Raw genomic sequence first — 21,287 nt, forward strand, 5'->3', positions numbered from 1 at the left:
TTTTCTTATGCTTGAATGATTCATAGGTCAGTGTTAAGTGACTTAAAAAAAACAAACAAAATTCTCTGAAAATGGTCAGATACAAGAACTGCAGCCAACTTGCAAAGAACAACTTTAAAAGACCTTGCTCAAGACTGCTTTAAAAACATTACAGGAAACTCTGGCTCCTTGGAAGCAAAATATAAAAAAATGAATGGTGACTCAAGACTTTTGCACAGTTTTGCATTTCTTTTTAGATTTTTATTAAGTAGATATAAATATTCATTTACAGAGCCTGCCACTACATAATTACGTACAACTGAGAAGGAGGAAATACAGAAAGCCAGATAACTAACAGTGTACGAACATAATAGTTCATAATTACAATTCAATTAAAAACGTGAAAAAATAGTTTTGCACGTGTGGAAGCTAAGCTTGGCCAAATTATGAACGTAATGTAAAGGTCTCCCCAGCCTTCACATTATAAAGCAGTGGAAGCCCTCTATGGGTTTGTTTGGGTACTGCAGCATCAGCAGGGACAGCGGCGGCAGAGCGCCTCCTCCCTCTCTCCCTCCCTCCTACTCCTGGAGCCGGAGCTGCATTCCTCTCCTCTCCGCTCCATTCACACGCAGGGAGCCGCCGGAGAGAGAGCAGACCCGCTCTGTGACCAGTGTGGAAATGTCCACAAGTTTTGGAATTTAAAACCATGGCGAGGATATCTACCCGAAGGATCACTTAAATCCGTAAGTACCGCGAAAACTCTGGAGCAGGGCTCTTTTCGCGTGGAAGGAGCAGTTTTTGGTGGAAATATTGCGCTCACATTCCCCCCTTCTGTATTGACACCGTGTGGTGAGTTTGGGGTTGTGTTTCGTCTCTTTTCCCAACGTCTTCCCAGCTCGCGCCGTGTGGTTTCTCCACGAGTTTGCCGGGGAGAAAGGTGGAGGCTTGTGGCTCCGACCAAAGGCAGCCGTGGAAAGCCGTGCGGACGGAGGACCTGTAGAGGGATATCTACTTATTTAGGTGTGCGCTGGTGTGTGTAGACTTGCGTTTCTGTGTTGCGCTGTGTTGAATGTGCGCCCCGGTGTGACCACCAGCCGGATTGGAAACACAGAAGCGCACACACAGACACACACAAACTGTTAAAACTGCGGATATTTTGAGCTCGCGCGCTGCTTTAGCTAACTCAATTACTGAGAGCATTTTTTCTCTTTAATTGCCTCGCGCTGAACACCTGGTGCTTTGAGAGAAAAAAGGGGATGGTTGCGGGTTTTTTAAGTATCCGCAGTGTGTTGAGTTTTTCTCTGCTTGAAGCACGGCTGTTGAATTAAAAATAAGAGTTTTTGGGAGAATGGGAAAAGGAGGAGGAGGGAAGCAAACTACCGGCACCGGGCTAACGCGGACCAGCTCGCAGCCTAATCTGGCTCAGAGTGCGCCGGGCGGTTGCATTGCCTCGGAGGAGGAATGCCACCACCATACATAATTACAGGTATTCAAGGAGCCGACACTCACTGTCGCCTGGGTAGATAATCGGGGGGAGTCTGAAGAGTCTGCCTGGCCTTAAACATTTTATTATTATTTTTTAAAATTGTTATTTATTTAGTTATTGCTTTTTATGTTTATTTGACTGCCCCGGCTTTAATAAATGGACCTAAGTGGGGAGTTGTGTTAGATTTCTCTAGGGAACAAGGTAGTACGCCCCCCCCCCCCACCCCCCACCCTTCTAAAAAATAAACAAATAAATAAAGCGATTCCCGTATTAGCTTTTAAATAATTAGAAATTGTATGTCGGCGTGATGTGATTGGGCCATTAATCTGCAAACCAGTTTGAGGCAATTTGCGAGCTTTGTTATTCGACGGCAATTGAATTCCTCTCTTCTGAGCAGGGATGGAGTGGTGAGCGCTGTCTGTGGGTGTGTTTGAGTGCGCATCGGTTGTCAGCTATTGAAAATGCTCTCATTGCTCTATCGGATTCTCCTCAGTTCTATTTTTTAATCAAATCCTGGTTAACCAAATTAGTCTACCCACCCCGACCCCCGCACGCAGCGTGAATTCATTTGGAGCCCGTTTTAAACATGCATTCATGAATCATATTAGATGAGTAAAGGCTTAGAGATAATTTGAACCTTTTTTCAGGGTGGTGGGGTGCAAGACTGGGGGTTAATGAGAAAAGTCACGTCTGTGTTTCTTAAATATTTGCGCGTGGGTGTATCATTTGTACATCGTGGCACCCGTCGGACGATTGTGGCACCCCCTGGAATAGACAGAGGCGGTTTGTGTGTGATGATGGCATAATTCTGTATTAGAGGTGATGTGACCCTGTTTGGCCTGAGATAGGTGAAGCAACAGTTTGTTATTGACAGTTCAATGAAATGACATGCATTCACATGTAAATACTGGGATTTCAACCATGACATGAGTGTTTGTTTAAGAGGTGGTGCCTAGACACAAGGCTTTAAATCACTTAACCACAGGACCAGGGACATCTCACCAGCTGCACAACACAAGCATACTGAACATGTCAAAATCAAAACTGGCATTATTCACACCAGCGTGTGACTGACAGAGAGGAACCAAAGGCATCATTGACTTTTTTTGTGTGCAAACAATGACCTTTTTCTTATTTAGCAGCGAAGGGGCTTGAAATGACAAAAAGCTCAGTGTAGTTCTCCTAGTAATAAAAAAATCTTCAAGTGATTATGGATATAATAATATGCTCGTGCATGTTTAGACATGCCCAAACAACTGCCTGTTTTGACCCTAATCTATGAGAAATGGGAGGATCTCACATACGTGATTGTTTCTTTGTTGTTTCAAAAAGTCCCACTAGTCCAAATGTCATCTTGTACGGCATTAACATGAAAGCTGGCAACCCAGCCAGAAAATTACAAGCAATTTGCCTCAATCTTCCCTAATTATGATACAGATCTGCCCCACAATAGAGCAGCAGTGTCGTGAATTTTCAAAGTCTGCCCTGTCCAGTCTGCCTGCTGCCGTTTGCCGCTGTGAAGAGTAAATCTGTGATGTCCAAACTTTGGAATTCGAGCTGACATGTGCTCTTTGCACCCCTCTGGTCCGGCCTTTGTGTGGCTCCCCCCACGTCGCATTCCTCCGGACGTTTCAGTGAGTGGCATATTTAAGGTCTAATTAGATTGTAGATGGATGACGAAGCAGAGGGGCAGCGCTAAAGTAAGGACTGAATTGCATCTCAGCATGCTGTAAGACTGAGCTTGATATATTTGTGCTTTACTGCTTATATTGATAGAGGATTTTAGAAAAGGAAATAAAAACAAGGATTTGAAATAAATTCCTGCAGACACACATGGGACTTTCTCAGCTGGAGTGAAAAACTACTTCACTGGGTTAAGGAAATTGTTTATATATGGGAAAGGACTTCCACAGTTTAACTGTATTCTTGAGGGTATGCTGCACTATGATTCATGGCTTTCATGCAGTGGGCAGATATATGCACTGTGTTTGCACTCACAGTTTGAGACCTGGATTCTGCAGTGTAGCAACTGCAGAATCCAGGTCCTTTTCCGGTGTTCCTCAATATTTGACCAGTGTAACATCCTCAACTTTTAGGCATTTCCTCCTCTCTGCCTCCACTTTTCTGCTGCTCCTCCTGCCACTCAGACTTCCTTTCCTAGTCCGTTCTTGCCACCGACACCCCCCAAATCGAATACTTTCCCTCCTCTCCAGCAAAGTTACACCTTGTCAGTTTGCATGCCGATTCTCCTCTCCTCTGGTCTTCCTCCTCCTCCTAGAGAGAGACTGTAGACTAGCAGGCCAGGCCAGGCTTCTCTGTCTGTTTCACAACTGGCCCCTCACTATGCTTCATTTACGAGATGGCTAGTCTTCATTGTTTGCCAGTGCCTGTCCATTGATGCCCCTTTGGCTCAGTGAAGAAGCGTTTACTACTAACTGAAACGGGATCCCCTCTTGAACTGAAACAGTGGTTATGTCAGAGAGTGTCACGTACACAGTAGTGTTAACTCTGCCCCACCCCCCCATGTGTGACTGAGGGCTTTTTTGGCTCAGCGATGTTGTAATGCAATATCTGTTTTCATATCACAGCCGGTGGAGATGGCATGTTTTTATTACATGAGTTTTCATTTGTGTCAGTCTTGCTAAAGAGGTTAGGCAGAGAGGTATGTTGCCTGCTGGGTTCGGTTAAACTAGTGTTTGTTTATTTATTTATTTATTAAATTCGTTGCACGTCTTGATCTTTTCTTCCTTCTTTGCTTCCGTCACGTCCTGCCCAGCCTCTCCGTCAGTCACCTCCCTATATCTCTTTCTGAGGCTTTCCCTTCCTGTCTTTCCATCAGTATTTTACTTAGGCTCTCCAGGGTTTCTGTGATGCCCTGAGGTGAGGAGCCACTCAGCAGCAGCAATATTAAAAAGCACGAAAGAGGGTCCAGCGGTAGGGCTCTACCCGAAGGCCATGCTGTGCATACACACACACTCACAGCTCTCATGGTGCTAACACCTATCCAGCCGACAAGCCTTAATATGAAATAAATTCACTCGCCAATACCTGGCGGGCCTGTCTTGACTGACTGCTCAAATAGGAATGACCTCCATTTGGCCCAAATAAGAAGCTGGAATTGAGAGTCAGTGGGCGGTGTTGAACTACAAAGTGCTGGTGTATTACGAATCATATCAAGAGGTGAGTTTGCAGGTGAGTCGGCAGCATAAACCCTCATCAGTGCCAATCAGAGGTAAATTTAAAGGTGGACTGAGCTATCTGCAAGCTTCATCAAAGTTTTTGCAAAAAAAAGGGGTGTGGGGTGGAGGGGTGGGGGGTGATCAGGTCTGACAGCTTTATTTTGGTCTCGGGGAAACTGGCTGAACTAGAAAGGATGCATAAAGTGAGTGGTTGTGGAATTTAAATGAAGGCTCGGGCTGTACTGTTTGATGCTCTGACCATTAAAAAACCCAAAATCCTTGTTGCATGCCTTACTATAGTATAGCTGATTCAATATGACCACTGTGAGCAGAGCAGAAATGTCTGCAGTCTGAAAATGGCTTTTTTCTTTCTTTGAGGAAGGCAGCTTTAGTTTCTCCGCCGTGCTCATCCAAGTGAACTGTCTGTTATGTATAATTAATTTTCTCCTCTCTCCCAGTTTATTTTTATCGCTCACTTTTAACCGTTTCTTCAAAGGACCCCTCCCCCGCTTCCGTCTTCCTCAGTGCCTGCTGAAAGTGACAGCTGCTCGGGTACAGGAACGCTTTTTGAAGCAGGCACTGAAAAGGCCACTCACTCAAGACAACTCGGAATAGAAAAATCTCTGCCGTTCTGACAGTATCAAAACCACTCCTGCTAATCTGGCTGCAAATTGAAAGAAGCTCCAGTGTTAGTCTGTGCTGCATGTTGGGGAACAGAGTTTACATGGCCCTCTTTTTTTGTTCAAAGATTTGTTGGTTGGTTTGCTTACAATGCAAGGCAGAGGGACAAGACTGACTTAAGTAGGGCAAGAAGAAATTTTGTCGTTCACTGTTATGTGCATACTCGCATTTCTCGAGGACAATACTGTGATGAGTTTATTTTCAAAAAAAGTCAAATTGACAATCCCTCATTTCATTTGTGGGAAAGACTCTCATCCCAACCAAAGCGAACCAGTGTCATTGGCTGTATTTGACCCTCGACCCCCAGCATGTCACTACTTGGATTGAGTTACAGTCATTCCGAAGGTCCCAGCGATGCAGAATTAAGCTCGTTCCACTTCTGACCTAGTGGCCTTGTCTAGAATCCCACTACACCTGCAGCTAGTGGGCACAACCTCAGCATATGAGGCTTCCTACCTGGCAGGCTAATGCTCTTGTCAGCAGTCTGTCTTCCCCCATCAGACACTGACTCAGACGGGCAGCTTGGGTCGGATTGTTGCAGACGGACCAAAAAAAGGAAAAGAAAAAAGGTTTCTCTTGTTGCTTTTTCGCTTATGAAAAGAGAGCGAGTCTGGTATTGATCTGGAAATCATCATTCCTTCCTGTAATACATGTCATCTATATTGTTTAATAATTTTATTGATGAGGTGTGCATCTGACAGGTTGAGTTGCACTTAATATTTTTCTGGAAAAATATTACATACTGTTCATTTTTATGAACAGTATGTTAGAACTGAGAATTAACTCACAGACATAGAGGGTATCCCACATACCCCTAGTGTCTGCCTTCCTAAATTTACTCTTAGCAGGAACAACCAATTTCCCTAGTTTATAGGGCAAAATTCTAACCTTTGAATGGCTTCTATCTGCAGCCTGTCAGTATAACTGGCAGAAATTGTGTCTTGCGGATGCTGAGATAGTCTCAGTTTAGATGAGGGAGCCTACTGGTTGTTTACTGTGCTCACTAGAGTCTGTCTGCCTCTTCAGGCATGTTTGGCTTGTTAATGAGAACCACTGTGTGAGAGAGGAGGCAGTGCACTGTGGGTGTGTGCCTGTGCATGTATTTGCATTGAGATAAGCAGCGCATCGTTGATGTGCACACTGTATAGAGGATGCTATCTTAACATATTTGTGCACGTGAGAGTGGAAAGACCTCAGGTTTAATGTAAGGTAACTCTCCACTGTGGTCAATGAGATGAAATGGTGAAGAGTTTTCACTGGCATGTAGTTATTGAATGTTTTGGTTAATGTAATGGTGCAGTAACTCATAATTGTGTACTTCTTTTACATCCATCTCAGTCATAGTATCTGCTGTGTCGTTATTGCTGTCTTGCATCCTTCCACTTGCTTAACACACACACCCCTCCTGGTTTCTGTTGTGTTTACCAAGGGGAATCTTAAATAATTCAAATGGTCTGTACTCCCAAGCCATGTAAATAAGACCTAATAGAAGGAAGGCTTTTGAAAAGAGCCACATGGCTGTGGGCTAGCCTGTAAATCAGCTAGATGCCTGTCTGGGCTCTTTATTGTGTCTGTGTTGGGACTAGCAGTAACCTCCATGTTAGCGGAAGGAAGGACAACTCATTCCACAGAGGTCAGCAGTTTGGTGACTGTGCCCCCGAGGCAGCGGTGGGCATTGAAGAAATGTGTGCATATCCATGTAGGACACAGGTAGATGTACCCTCTCTCTCTAGTCCCTTAGTTGCGTTCTGGTTCAGGTTTGTGTGACACACATGGACATGCATGTTATGCCTCATAAACCATACACTCTGATGTCAGCACCTGCATGTGTGTTTACCAGATGGAGATAAGTGCTCATTTATTCATTTTGTTTACCAGTAATTTTTTTCCCCTGAGTGCTTGGCACTCATTAGATGTCGGCTGGTGCTTTTGGCTAGCTTGGTGTGTGTGTGTTTGTCTGTGTGTGTGTTTGGAGAGGGCAGACTCTTTGCAGAAAACCAGTCAATCATGGGGACAGAGAAAAAAAGAAAAATCATTTTGCTCTTTCAACATAACAGAAAAAGCAGTTAGCCTTCTTAAATCCGCTATGCTATCCCACTTAAGCTGCAAAAAGAAGGGTAGGTTTTGAGTAGCTTTAGCCTAAATCACTTTGGAGCGCTTCCCAGCTTCTCACCTCCCCACGTTTAACTCCCAGTAGCCAATTTTCTAAAACAGGGCCAAGTGGGACCTGTCAGGTTTTGGGACAAGCTCAATTTTTTTAAGTTATGGTTAAAAGCAGTATTGTTTCTCTTGAAACTCTAGCCCAGATGAAAAATGATTTCTGTTAAAACATTTCTCCAAAAGAACCACTGAAATTCTTTAAACAAACAAACAAACTGGAACATAAATAAAAGTGCAAACCTTTTACAGTAAATAGCCCTGTTTGTAGTTGAAACCAGGCCACTTACTCCACACTCCTAATCACAATGTTATGTGTCTGTCTAAGAAATGGTTTCCCGATATTCATGTCCCTGTGCTTATGGTGAAGTTGACTTGTCACATAGAAAATGTAGCCTGAAACTCCTCTTAAAATGGTGCAGAAGCAGCATAGAATATCCTACACCTCCTCCTTCTTCACTCCTTTTTTATTTCCACAGCCTCTTTGTCAGCTTTCTTTGTACCCTTCACAAAGGGTTAAAGAGGGAGAAGTGATGAGTAGCCCACTGAGTCTGGCCTCTATTGTATGTTGGGATTGTGCCACTGCATAGCATGTCGACTATAGACACATGTACATGGGACTTTTCTGATTTCACAGGGACTACGGTTACCCTGTAATACGACGCTCACCTGCTGCAGAGTTATGCAGATATGAGAACGTGTATTTTATGAGCTCACTCAGTGGAAAAATGTTGTTTTCATATTTTTCTTTTGCATAGTATTTTTCACTTTTGAACTATGCTGTACTCGAAGCTTGATGCACACTGTGCACCTTAGATCACCTTCCTAGCATTTAACAGCTTCAAAGGAAAGTTTTCGGGATGCTGCAGAAATACTTTGTTTTGCTTCTCTTCTGTCAGTGGAACCATGTGCTTGAGGACTATAAAATCTCATTCCCCTCTCTTTTCTACCTTACATACCTTGTTAAGGAGAAAACCACAGACAGCATGGTGTGCAGAACACTGGTGACTGCTCAGTCCAATTCTTTTAGCAGACCTGTGTTGCCTTCATGTAACAACGGCACAAATCCTGGGGGTTCTTTTAAGTTGTCTCTCCGTCCTTGACCACCTGCAGAGAAAAAGCAAACCGACAGGGGCACACTGGGAATAAGTGCTCCAGGCCAGACAATGGCGGACCGCCAGGAAGGGGGTGGGGTGCAGGTTGTAGCCAGAAATAGAAGAAGAGCAGGAGGAGGAGCAGGGCTCCAAACTTTGAGGAGGGGTGGGAAAAGGGAGGTCAAATGTTACAATGATCCGTACTTTGAAGGTGGAGTAGAGCCATGGAGGTTTTATTGCCAGTGCTCTGTTGTTGCTTTTTGCCCATTCTGGGGTGAACCTCTGGGCTGCTACTGCATTATGGGGAGGGGCATGTAGATGGGTCTGGATGTGAGCAACACATTGCTATCCTATGATGTCTTCAGTTGCGCTTGGTCACCTCTGACCTCTTCTTCCAGTAGTTGTCGCATTGGTCAGCAGCTTGCCTGCCCCCACATAAAGAGGCGTAGAGTAGCAAGGAACATCTTTGCTTCAGTGAGTCTGTTTTTTTCAGCTTCTAGATTTTCTAGGCTGGATAATGAGGCAGAGCATGTGACGAAACAGCCGGCAAACACGAAGGAATGCATCAGTGATACCATTCAGCACAGCGTTTCAAATGAAATGGGGTTGTGGAGCTTGTGCCTGGTGATGTGCTTGAGCTGGGAGGAGTTGCTTCCTTTCACTCAGTCTTTTCTCTCGAGACTGTCCTCCCTCTGCCTCACCAAGATTTCCTTGGTTTCCATTGCATGTGAAGGAATGCGGCTGTTCTGGTTGATCAGCTCAGCTCTTCATTGTTTTCAGAGTGTGACCTCGTTTGGTTCTCGGGATCAGCTTGACATGGCCTCTGGTGCACTTGCAGATGTACTCTGCGTGTCCTCTGACACATGACAAATCGTATTTGTCTAACTGTCACTTCAGGCATTACCAAATGTTAGCTCAAAAACAATGGAATGACCAATAACCAAAACCAGTGGTTACATTTAGAATGGACACTTCTGAAATTTGTAGCTTTTTTCCAAACCCAAGTTATCATCAAGTTGGAGCATTTTTTAGTCACTGGCACATATCTCATGAAGACATTTTAAGGAACAAGCTGTTTTTAGTTTTTCTTTCTTTCTGTTTTTTCAGTTAGACACACCTCATTCTCCCCTCAACAATCACTGCCGCAGTGAAACTTGGCCACAGCACAGACACATTTTCAAAAGTAACCCATCTCCCAGTCTGCTTGTAGCTGCATCAACATAAAAGTGTTTAGATTTGTGAAAGGGCGGGATATTAAGAATCTGAACAAAACGACGCCAGAGCCTGCACCTCGGCCAGAAAGAGCTGAGGGAAAAGAATAAGACAGCCGAGGAATAAGGGAGGGAACTTGGCAGCGCTAACTAACTCGGAACAGCAACGAGACAGCTCGCACCGAAAAATACTAAATAATATTGCTGCAGTGAGCAGCTTTTGTATTCAAAGCAGGGCAAGGAAGAGAAGAGTGGTGGGAAAGAAGGATGACAAAAAATAGAGAGGAGCTGATTCAAACTTTAATTAAAGTCTGAACACAGCACTAGAACAGCTGCTGTTGCTTGTGCCACCCCGCCACACTGGCTTTGCGGCTTTTTTCTCTCTTCTTTTTTCTATTCGGAAGCCAAACAGATGTTATGAGGGGGTGGTGACTTTATCGGACGAAAGGGTTTGTTTTCAGGGAAGAGGAGGAAATTAAACTCTCCCACTGTTAGAACAGTGCTTTTAGTAAATCATTGTGGACACTGTGCACAGCAGTGGTAACTATGACCGTCTGATATCTTATCTCATGCATTATATTGTGGTCCTTTCAGACGAGCGTTAAACTGACTCTTTTAAATGAAGAAAATTTTGTATTTAGAAAGTGTCATGTTCGATTTTCTTTCTTTTTTGTTTAAAGGTGATTGTGGCAGTTTATTGTCATATAGACATTATTACGTCTGTCACGTCATCCGCTGAATTTGCCAGCTATATTCAGCGGAGCCATATGTTAAACTTTCAGGTGCTATTCACACCAGCCATCACTATGTAGAGTATCAGCCGCCCCCCACCCCGTGCGATCCAGATGTCTGTCATCATCAGTGTGGTAAAATCCCATTTGATTGGCTCACCTCCCTTATCGGCGTCTGTCTCTCTATCTCTCTCCCTCTTTCTCTTTCTGTCACTCTTCTATGGAGGACGTGATGAAAATGGCTGTTTAATCATGCAGAGAGGTCAACCAATCAAAGGGCCTGGGCCGGGTGATTTAAAGGCCTATTCAGAGCACAGCTGGAGGGAGAGAGAAAGGGAGGGTGAGAGGAAGAACGAGAGAGCTACAGAGAGAGAGATGGGCTGGGGTTTGATTGCTGTATGCCACAGGCCAGCTCTCATCCACTTACCTCTGGTCTCATTTCACTAATAATTGTCCCTGATAGATTGATGTTATAGACAGGAGATTAGTGAGTGGAGTAGGTAGAGGGCAGATAGGCAAAAAGATGCCGCAATGGCAAGCTGACCTGTTTGTTAGGAGAGTCGCGTACACGCCAAACAGCAGAGGAGACCCCTGTTTTCCTCCAATTAACGGCTTCCACTCTTGCTGCCGAGCGTACCCGTTTCACACAGATACACAGTTTGAAGACGAGGCAGTTCTCACCTGAATGTCCATGGGTGAGAGTGACAGATGGTTGGGAGGAGCAGGGGAAGTGAAGACAGACAGAAGTGTTGATTGTGTCCGGTCTTTAAGCCTTGTTTCCACACTCACGCCCTCAACTGCCCTGGTATCAAGTTTATGGTACAGGTAGTGATATGCACGGTTAATTCATGCTTCACCATTTATTGTAAACATCCATCATTGCTGTCCATATAAGATACATTTAAGGTAAACATATTTTTTCTTTTAGGAGTTTAACAACATGAAATTTAATACTGTTAAAGTACAGTAAGCCTCCTCCTGTAGTGTAACCTTTTGCCTGCCCAGCACAAGAATCTTGTGTGTGTTTGTGTTCACAGTGGATTCACAAAGAAAGATTGAAAGGAATTTCCCCTTGTCCTGACAGGGGTATTGCCTGATCAACTTTATTGAATCAAAAGTATTGACTTCAGCTTCTGTTCTCATGTCATCCTGACATGACAATTTTCCACAAGGTGTCCGGTGAAGCTAAATGTTTCAAAGGGACGTCAGTCACTCCTGCCCTGTTTTAATGCTTGTCTACCTTCAGTGTGCTCACTTGTGTCTTTCACTTTTATTTTATTTTTTGTTTCCAGTGAGTTGAGGACTGCTGAGCTGGTCAGTAGGCTCACATTAACTTTATTATGTGTCTAATTATACAGAGCTTATATTTGGCTGCTTCCACTGCAGTTACATTAACAACCTGCTAAGTAAATTTTTGTTTTGGGTTCAGTTTGTGTGCTCTGATGCATGATGCTGTCTGCTTCTGCTTTGAAAGTTTCCAAACACTGCACAACTCAGTGCTGCAAAGACACAAATGAGAGCTACTGCGGCCCCGGTTCTTTTTCTAGTTCTTTGCAAAGTTGCAAAATATACAGTAATAGGATGATCTCTGCTCACTTGACACGCAATTTGTCAGGGAGAAAGAATGTAAAGAGAAAACAATGAGAAGTGTTGACATGACTCTTTAAATCATACTTTGGTGGTGAGTGTACAAAACAATGGTGCAACCTGCACGTGACATATGCTTCTGCAGAAATGTGACTGTGTCATGAGACACAGATCAGAACAGCTGGGGTTTGTGCCATGTAGGTCAGTAACGTATGTCAATGCAAGGGATTAAAGATGTTTCAGCATGTCAGAATACCATACTAAAACACAGTATTCCACCAATGCAATTCTTTCAGAGCTTCATCACACTTTGTTTAATGAGGGCAGATTCAATTGGTCAAATTTATGGAACCAGATCCCAGATATATAAGATTAGCATCTATAGACCTAAGAATGCATTCAATGTAGGGAATCCACAAGGCGAATTGCCAAGTATAAATCAAATTTGAGTTCTTCGCTTGCATTCGCTTGTCTGATGAGAGGCTGATGAAGCAGCGCTCTCAACACTCCAGTACTCAAATCAAGAATCGATTAATCACAGTGCGTAAAATGTCAGAAAATGGTTGATCGAAGTGATAATTTTCTGGAGCCCAAGGTAGAAAGCAGTGGTTGGTTGCTTCGTCTTAAACTGCTGTTTGACAAAGGTTCTTAATTTAGTGTGACACCAAATGGGCAGATGCAGAAAGTAATTTCATTTGAAAAAGCTGGAGTCTGTCCATTGGCCACTCAGCTGTGATTTAGAGCTTCCTTGTCTTTATTGTCTTCTGTGGAATCTCTTAAGGACAGAGGTTTGGGGACAAGTTTTCACATCTGCATCGCAGCTGCAATGTTGGGCTGCAGGGATTTTGTTACTCTGTGCTCACCATGTCTCTGCTTGTGTTTCTGATATAGCCAATGAGTTAGTATTTGTGGAGTACCACTCCAGCAGATAGGTGGCCTCTTGCTCTCTCTCTCTCTCTCTTATTCTCTCCCTCTTTTTCTCTCCACACACTCTCTCTCTCCCTCTCCCTCCCTTCCCTTCTCTATGACCTTGCGTTGGCGTGTGCTGATGAGCGCTGAGTGGATACACTCATGAGTGGTATGTGTGGATGCGTGTGAGGGGCTAGAGAAACTGTAGGAGCTCCATTTGTTGTGTAAATGCAAGCCGCTAATTGACTGCCGGGCACGCAGCCTCTCCTTCAGAGGCTGAACCCTGCCCTCCGTCGGGACCCGGGGATCCTGCCAGGGGAATGTTTGCCCCCTCTCTCACACACACACATCCGCACACGCTCCCAACAGCCTCCCTTTCTCTCTTTTCCTCTGCTGGAGCAGGCCTGGCACAGGGCCAGAGTGAGGATGGGCACAGCGCAGGCCTCTCTGTTCTCTTGCTGTCTGTCTCTGTGTCGAGCTCTCTTAATGAAAATACACTGCATTTTCACATAATAACATGTGCTGTTTTTGAGTACACTCCTTATTATTTCTATTTTTTAAATAGTCAACCGTCTCCTTATATCATATGATACTAGCTACATTTGATATTTGTTTTTTTCAAAGAAGCAGAATGTGGGAAATCTTTATGAATAGGTAAAGTCTCACTGGCATTAGTTACACAGACTTAATGCCACAGGAAGATGAAGAAATTCTCACTACGCTATGCTTAGGTTTTCTTTTGTTGTTCAATTAGGGCTGAAACCACTGGTCACGGTAGCCATATCAGTGTTAGCCTCAGTGGTAAGCCGGCATGAGACATCTAGCCCAACTGCTGGCTGGCTAGCAGCCCAGATGTCACTTACACCCCCACACACGCAGAGGTTTCTGTGTAGCGCTGGCTGAATTTATAGCCTATAGGTTCAGGTCATTCTTTTTACCTCCGTCCTCATGTTTGTTTGTTTTTTGTGCCTGTCTCAGTCTATGTAGATGCATTTTTGTACATCCACAGACTTTATTCAGCTAAAAATACTGAACTATGCCAGTGGTATTTTGTTGCTTACCAGAGTTTTTTGTGCTTAAAGGATTTTCAGTGGTACACATATGCTTCATGTTTTTAGTGAATTGGCTTTCTGCTGCTGTTTCCATGTGTCCACAAGTCTCTAAATATCTGAAGCTAGAAAGTTGTCCCATACACTAGCTTATTTCTGGTTGCAGTTCCTACATAATGACACAAGAATAGTTTGAGGTGTGTGTTGGAGAGTGCCCTTGTACCTAATGTTAGACATTCAGTTCTTGGTATATGTAAAAGGGTTGTGTGCTGGAACCCAGGCAGGAGGCCAGATTGTTACAAAATTACAATGCTAAAATGGAAAAAATGCATGCTTACGCACACAGACATACCATAAAGACCTTCCATGTTCAGGTTTTCCCACCTTAGTCCATTGTTCTGTAGTGGTAAACATTTAGGAACACCGAGAGGAACAGACAAACAATAACCTGACACACTCTCCCATAACACTCTGTTTAGACTGCAAACACAAAAGACTAAGTGAGTGTGTATTTGTGTGTACACACACCAAGCTGCAATCCCTAGAAAAAAATAAATAAATAAAAGGCAAAGTGCAGTGCAGGGCCCTGTGACTAAAAATGGGACATTGCTGAATTTACGCCATTAACATCCACATGAAAGCATCCAAATGTCAAGAATGTGACTTTCTATTCCTGGTAATTCAGAAATGCTTAGAATGCAGTAAATTGGCAGCACGAGCTAAATGAAGTCAGTCCAGTCGGTAACCTCGGTTTAATGCTCGTCCATGTTCAGTTTGTTTGATGTGATCTTCACACCCCAGCATTTGATAACGGTATTCGTGAGAGAGATACTTGACTTTAAAAACAGGCCTGTGCTTAAATGTGTTATTTTAGGCTTATTTATTTTGGTGACTGTGAATTACACACAAAGAGACAAAAGGAAGGATTTCACATCAAGCTTAACCACTTGTGCTCTAGAGACATCAACAATAGGATTAGCTGGCCTGCTAAATAACCAAGGCCCAGGCCCAAGCCTATTATACTGCCACAAGGTCTTTTTTTTAATGTTTGTTAATATAGTCACCTGTTATTCCCATATAATGAGTTGCTTTTGCATAAACCACTTTACTGACAGCAACTGAAATATGTTCATGTTTCTTAGGACACATTATGACACTTTGGGGTTTTTTGTTTTGCTAGAGGTGACTGATAAATCAGCCTTGGTCACATATTTGATTAAATGCCTGCACTTTGCAGAGAGTGTATTGTGCCACAAAGGGTATATCTCAGACTTGCTGAGAGATTTCTTATTTTTGTTTACATTTTAGGACATGATGAATTGAGTCTGTGGTGCTGTTAGTCACAGTGTTGCCCAACAAGTTTGAATCGGGAGAACAAGAATTTCTAGTTTTTAAAAGTGTGAACAAAAGCGGACACGAAGATTATTTCGCTGTCTAGGAAGTTTCTCACCATTAACAGCAAATGTATCTCTTGTTTTGATCCCCACTATAATCTCCACCTTTGATCTGCGAACATATAAACTGCTAATAAAACGTACTGAAGCACAAAGACTGTGTGTAAAAGTGAAACAGAGAAATGATACAGTGGCTGGCAGATTTAATGGCGAAATAAAAAGAGGAAGTAAATCTAAAATATGCACTAAGCACAAGAAAAAAGTAAACAGTAGTGGGAAAAAGTTGTAGAGGAAGGGAAAGAGCAAATTGTGCTTCCTCCCTTCTAGCTATATTAGTAGCACTGTAGCCAGACAGTGTTGAATCTGAGTCAGCAAGAGCTGAACTGGGGCCCTACCCTATAGCCCCAGGGTTGCTAGTAACAGACACACACACACACACACACACGCAGACTCACTCAGGCACGGTGTCAGACCTGTCGCCCTATTCTCATCAGCCCTCCAGCTCTAGCCCTAACTATAGCTATTCAGCCAACCACTCTTAATTAGTAGCTGCTGCTGCCGCCTGCCCTGCCCCGGCGCCACTGTGGTGAAGCCCCAGCCCCACATCTGTGTGTATGTGTGTGGTGGGTTTCAGTACGTGTTTACTCTGTACATCAGCTGCAGTGATGTCTGCATGTCCTCTTAGCAGCGTGCGTTCCTCCTTTGTGATATTGCAGGTGGAACAGGAAGCGCTGCACAGAGAATACTTAATGCTGTATTTGCTCAGCAGACAATGTGGTTATGTGCATGATATTGTTTCGCCACGTGCTTGTCTCTAAAGTCTTTTTAAACGATTCATTCAACTCATGTTGGTACACAAGGGAGCTGCTTCAGAAAAACAGTCATCAGAGGAAAACTCAAATTCTTTCTTAGTAATGCTTCTCAGAGATCACAAGTGCAGAAGAGTAGGTGTGCTTTGAGAGCCTAAAGAGTCTCAGACTGTCAAGAAAATCTATATTTCCCCCATTTCCAATGTTGTGGGAGCTCAGTAGCTGTAACTGCTCAGTGCACATTTTGAGAGATGGGTGTAGAATCTTGTTTCACTAGTGTCCTTGCTGAGGTTTATGCCTGTCAAGAGACAGCCAAGTGTGTGTGTATGCTGTGTGTATTTACTGCTTCAATACGTGTCTGTACTTAAACAACCACAGGAGACAAAAGGCACACTTAAACAGAGAATCTGCTATACTGCAGTTAAAAAGACTGGACTGCATAGCACTATAGACGCTGCCCTCTCCCTGTCCATGTTCACAAACACCTTCACCCTCCCTCTTCCTCATGTGCCCTGTCAAATTCATGATATGAAGTGACACAGAAGGTCTCATCTAAGCTGTGGATCAGACTGACATATTTCTCCCAGAGGACCCACCCCAGTACAAATGCATAGCTGGAATAACTTTGCCAGCCAGCTACCACAGCCACTGGCCTGCTAATCAAGACCATATGAGAGAGAGAGAGAGTAAAGAGTAGCTTAGCTTTGTGCAGGAAGCACACACAGCTGGAACCCCCCCCCCCCCCTCCCCCCCCGTTTTACGCTCACTGCACTTGCATTCATATCTGTTCTTGGAGAATCTTAAGCCACAGCCCAGCATAACAATGACCCATATTAGTGGCATTGCTTCCTCTCAGGCAGGATCTGGGCCATGCAGAGCCATGCTTGCTGGATGAACACCTCAAGCATCGCCAGCAATCAACATTTATTCACACACAACCACCATAGTCCATACATTGATGGATGACTTTAAAATCCAATGTGAAGCGAGAGATTTGGTTGTGTGCTCAGCCAGCAGCTTGTAAAATAAATGCTCACAGCATGTAGTTGAGGCTTTTCAGGAATTCTGTCATTTGACAGTACGGCTTTTAAGAGTGTATTGGTGGCAGTCAAAGCAGTTGTGGTCACTCTGCATAATCTGTCAATGTCTTTTACTTCATTTTTTTTTTTATCCCTTCTCCTCCTTTTTCAGTGAATCAGCTTACAGAGAAGCATCATGTTCCAGTGTAGTTGTTAAGCCCCATATGCAGCTACACAATATCCCTTCTTTAGTGACACTGATTTGTGGGACTACCCAGGAATCAGATCAAAATAAAGACTGCTGGACTGAGATTTAAACCTCCTACATGCCATTTGCAAATGCAACAAACCACTGACTAGTCCTCAAAACTACACAGCACCCAAAGGTTCGTGTTATTTTTTTCTTTGCAGGGATAAATAACCAGCTAAGTGAAAACTGTTATGGTTTTTGTTTGCGTACTCCTTGGTTCATCAGGAATAATGTTGTTTTAACTCCCCCACCCCCCCAAAAGTAAGTTGTCTGTATTTTGAGTAAGATTTTGATTTGCATTTAAGATGCTAATGTAGCCTTTCGGGTGAGCAGAAATGGCTCGAGTGTGCCGGTACTTTGTTTTGTCCCAGTTATTCATTAGGCTTTAATAATTGCTGCCTTGTGCTTCATACAAACACAGCCTGGAGAATTACATTCACTCTGTTCTCTCCTTGGAAAGGTCAGGGCATATGGTGAGACACCTCTCACACATTCACAGTTCATGCATCACTTCTCATAGAAAATGTGCTTTCTCGTGGACAGTTGAGCTGTAAACCTGATGTTTGTGTGTCTGTGTGTGAGTTTAAGGAATGCGTTGAAATTCAAATGAAGCATGAGGGGTTGAGACTTGATATTCACACGGGAGAGAAGCGGGGATCTTCTGATGACTCTCCTCCTCTCGGCTTGGGTATTGTGGGTTGAGGTCATGAGCACCACTCTGGTGGCAGGTTCTTGTCGTTGTGTAACCGTTAACATTTCCCCCTTGTGAAATCGCATGAGTTTTAACAAGCTATAACACATCATACTAGCCATCCTTCAGCACATCAAGGAAAGGGTCAGCTGACCTGGAGAGGAAAGTGGATTGGAGTGTTTGCGACGGAGACCGGCTTAGTGCTGAATCCCATTATCAAACAGTGTTTGTCAAATAGCGGGTCAAGGCCCACTTGTACCAAAGACAAATTAGGTTGTGGTTTAATTCCAGAGCTTTGTGGAGTTAATTTTGCCCTGTTCAAAGTCAAGAGAACAAGAGGTTGCTTGTATCAAGTCTTTTCAGACACTGGACTTGAGATAAAGCTTGATCTCAGCTGCTTTGCTGGAGAGAACAGATGGAAAAAAGCTGTTAATATTTAAAAAGCCTGTTGAAATGTAGCTTTATTTTGCTTTAGTGCCGTAGTCTCCAGGTCGAGTAGTGGATTGGTCGGTCGATATATGGTGGCAGTTATGCAGATTTGTTTTTCATTTTTCCTGATAGCAGTTGAAAAGTAGGTATGATTTCAGTCGGTTAAATACAGCCCTACTTTGGCACTTTATTACTGCTAGCATGCCCATTTGTCCTTTACCGCCATAAATTGTTGACACTAAAAGACTCCATGTCTGCACTTCATCCTTTTTGCATATATATTTTCCACTATGGCACATATCCCAACATTTCTTGCTTCATTACCAGTGCCATCTACTTCACTTTGAAAAGGAGAGACCTAGCTTGCATAAATTCCCAAACAGTGTAGAATAACGGCAATCAAATAACGCCTCTGCCATATTTTCAGTCTGCTTTGAGTGGCTGAAATAAGTGCGGGATTGGAAAGTTATGACTGGCAGTTGGTCCCTGTGGGCCCATGGAACATGGCCGGTCATTTGCCTGGCCGGTATTGGTGTGATCTACTCGTACACAACAGCGAAGTGCCTGGCTGAGAATGCAGGAGAGGCGGTGGAGGAGTAGAGGCGGCATGGTATTTATTCAGTATGCAGTGTTGCAATATAAACAGAGGGGTGACTTAATTAGACTGTGGAAAATAACATTTAAACACATTCAAAGCCACAGGGAGCTGAGGATTTCTCGTCTTCTGTGATTGTGTCCCCCCAATGAGGCTGCATCTATCATGTATAGTGGTATTCGAACCTGAGACTAAAATTGCCAATTTTATAATTTTCTCTTTAGGGAACACTGTGTGGGGATGTGTTATGAGAGGTTTATTTTTCTTTTTTTCTGAGAAGTGTGTGTGAAAGAGGCTTTAGACCTGTAGCTCCCGTCTTTCTACAAGTCACTGTCGCACCTTAGATTATTCATATCTAGCTCAGTGTTATGTTGAGCAAGACACTGATATATTTAGTCCCTCTCCTCTCCTGTCTTCCTTGCTCTCCTTGGCTCTTTGTCTCTAGCATTCCTCTCACTCATCACTCTTCCTCTCATCTTCCCCCGCTCCCACCAGTCTCTCCTTATCTCTTTTCCTCTGCGCTCACATTTCTCTCTTTCCAACACATCTCCCTCTGTGTTTTTCTTTCTCTCCATCTCTGTTCTTATCCTCCTCCACACTTTCCTGCTCCTCTCCCCCATAGCACTACCTCGTCCTAGGCTCTGTTGCTATAACGATACTGACAAGCCCTTTGGACACAGTTTTGGCTTTCTGTCCCTCACCGGCCTTGCTGTCACTCACTGCATTTAGACACGGGAATGACAGATGTAAACTTAAAGACACACAGAGACTGTCGGACACCCACAAACTATGCACTCACACACTCAGTTTACACTAGCAGCAGCTTTATTAATTTAGCTGTCTGCCAAGTTGAAAGACAGTCTCTGTAATATGACCTAATGAACGTGCGTTTGAGGTTGCTGTGTATATTGTCTTGTATTGAACCTCCCAGCCCCCCCCCCCCTCCCCGCCCCTTCTCTGCCCTGGGACTGACACACAATGGCTGATGTTACTTGTCGTTCTGGACTGCCCGGTAGGTCCAGCTTTTCCATCTGGAACGACTCCAAGAAAAACCAGTCTTCTCTCATAATGCTCAGTTTGAAATGTTGGAGTAAAGGCTGTAATTCCACTGAGACTGTAATGCTCAAAGTCTTAGCCTTGAGTATTAATATTTAATATATTTGCTTCCCCCTTAAGCTGAGAAAATTTGTTGTTAGATGTTTACATTGTTAGCATCAGAACAATGTATGAAAATTGACACCTAGGGTGAAATTTTCTTTATTAAGGAGAAGCTGCACACAGGTGGGTAAAAAGAAAAGAAATGTGTATATCTGTGTAGGCTGACTGGGTAATTTAATTACGATGAATTTCATTATGATGAGCTACTCTTATTTGAAACCTATACTCACCTATTGAAACACTTGATTAAAACTCTGAAAAAGCAAGTGAAATCCTTGTGAAAGTTCTAACGTGGAGTATTGTTTTGGAGTACTTAGTTGAAGTTGAAGTGGTGTTGGCTATAGCTATGTGGCAGTTACTCTGTTGCCCACAAGCTAAGGATAAAAAATTTCCTTTTAGCTAAACATGTACAGACTGCTCTCCTCTTATCTCCCTCCAGTCCTCCTCGTTCCACCTCGCTAACTCTCTGAAAAGGTATCGTCAACTTCTCTCATCTCACTCCACTATCTCTCCCGCGTTTCTTATTTCCATCACCGCACCTTTTCACTTCCACCATTTTTTCCCCCTCTCGTCTCCAGATCTCCTGGTGATTACACATTTTATTCACTCAGCCTCTTTTCTCCATCATTGGTATTTGTTCATTCTCTTCTCCGGCCCACTCTCTCATTCTTTTCACATAATTTTAGTTAGATGACATCATTAAATATGGTGCGATGGTTAAGTGAAGAAAGTGGAGCTTCAAACATCTCATTACTGTACCTGCTGGAGTTCCTACTTCTGTTTGTATGCAAGCTATTAGTCACACATACCCACATGTACATACGCAAGCCTTCGTCTCTGTCTCTGTCGCCGCCTCTATAGTGAGGCAGTGATGCATGC

The 21,287-nt window shown here is 43.6% G+C and overlaps 1 protein-coding gene across 5 annotated transcripts in view; it reads left to right on the forward strand.

The window, feature by feature from the left end:
• The first annotated feature begins 582 nt into the window (after window positions 1-582).
• plxna1b (plexin A1b) overlaps window positions 583-21,287 on the forward strand; it is a 176,519-nt gene continuing 155,814 nt past the window's right edge. For 3 of the 5 annotated variants that reach the window (XM_085161352.1, XM_085161351.1, XM_085161353.1), the window contains exon 1: window positions 584-722. The gene's annotated coding sequence lies outside the window, so the exon portion shown is untranslated. Of the gene's footprint in view, window positions 1,000-21,287 lie in introns of all 5 variants that reach the window. The other 2 variants (XM_085161350.1, XM_085161349.1) reach the window with 2 other exon arrangements.

The sequence above is a fragment of the Neolamprologus multifasciatus genome, chromosome 5 (assembly GCF_963576455.1).
Source record: "Neolamprologus multifasciatus chromosome 5, fNeoMul1.2, whole genome shotgun sequence".
In the NCBI taxonomy this organism is placed as follows: Eukaryota; Metazoa; Chordata; class Actinopteri; order Cichliformes; family Cichlidae; genus Neolamprologus; species Neolamprologus multifasciatus.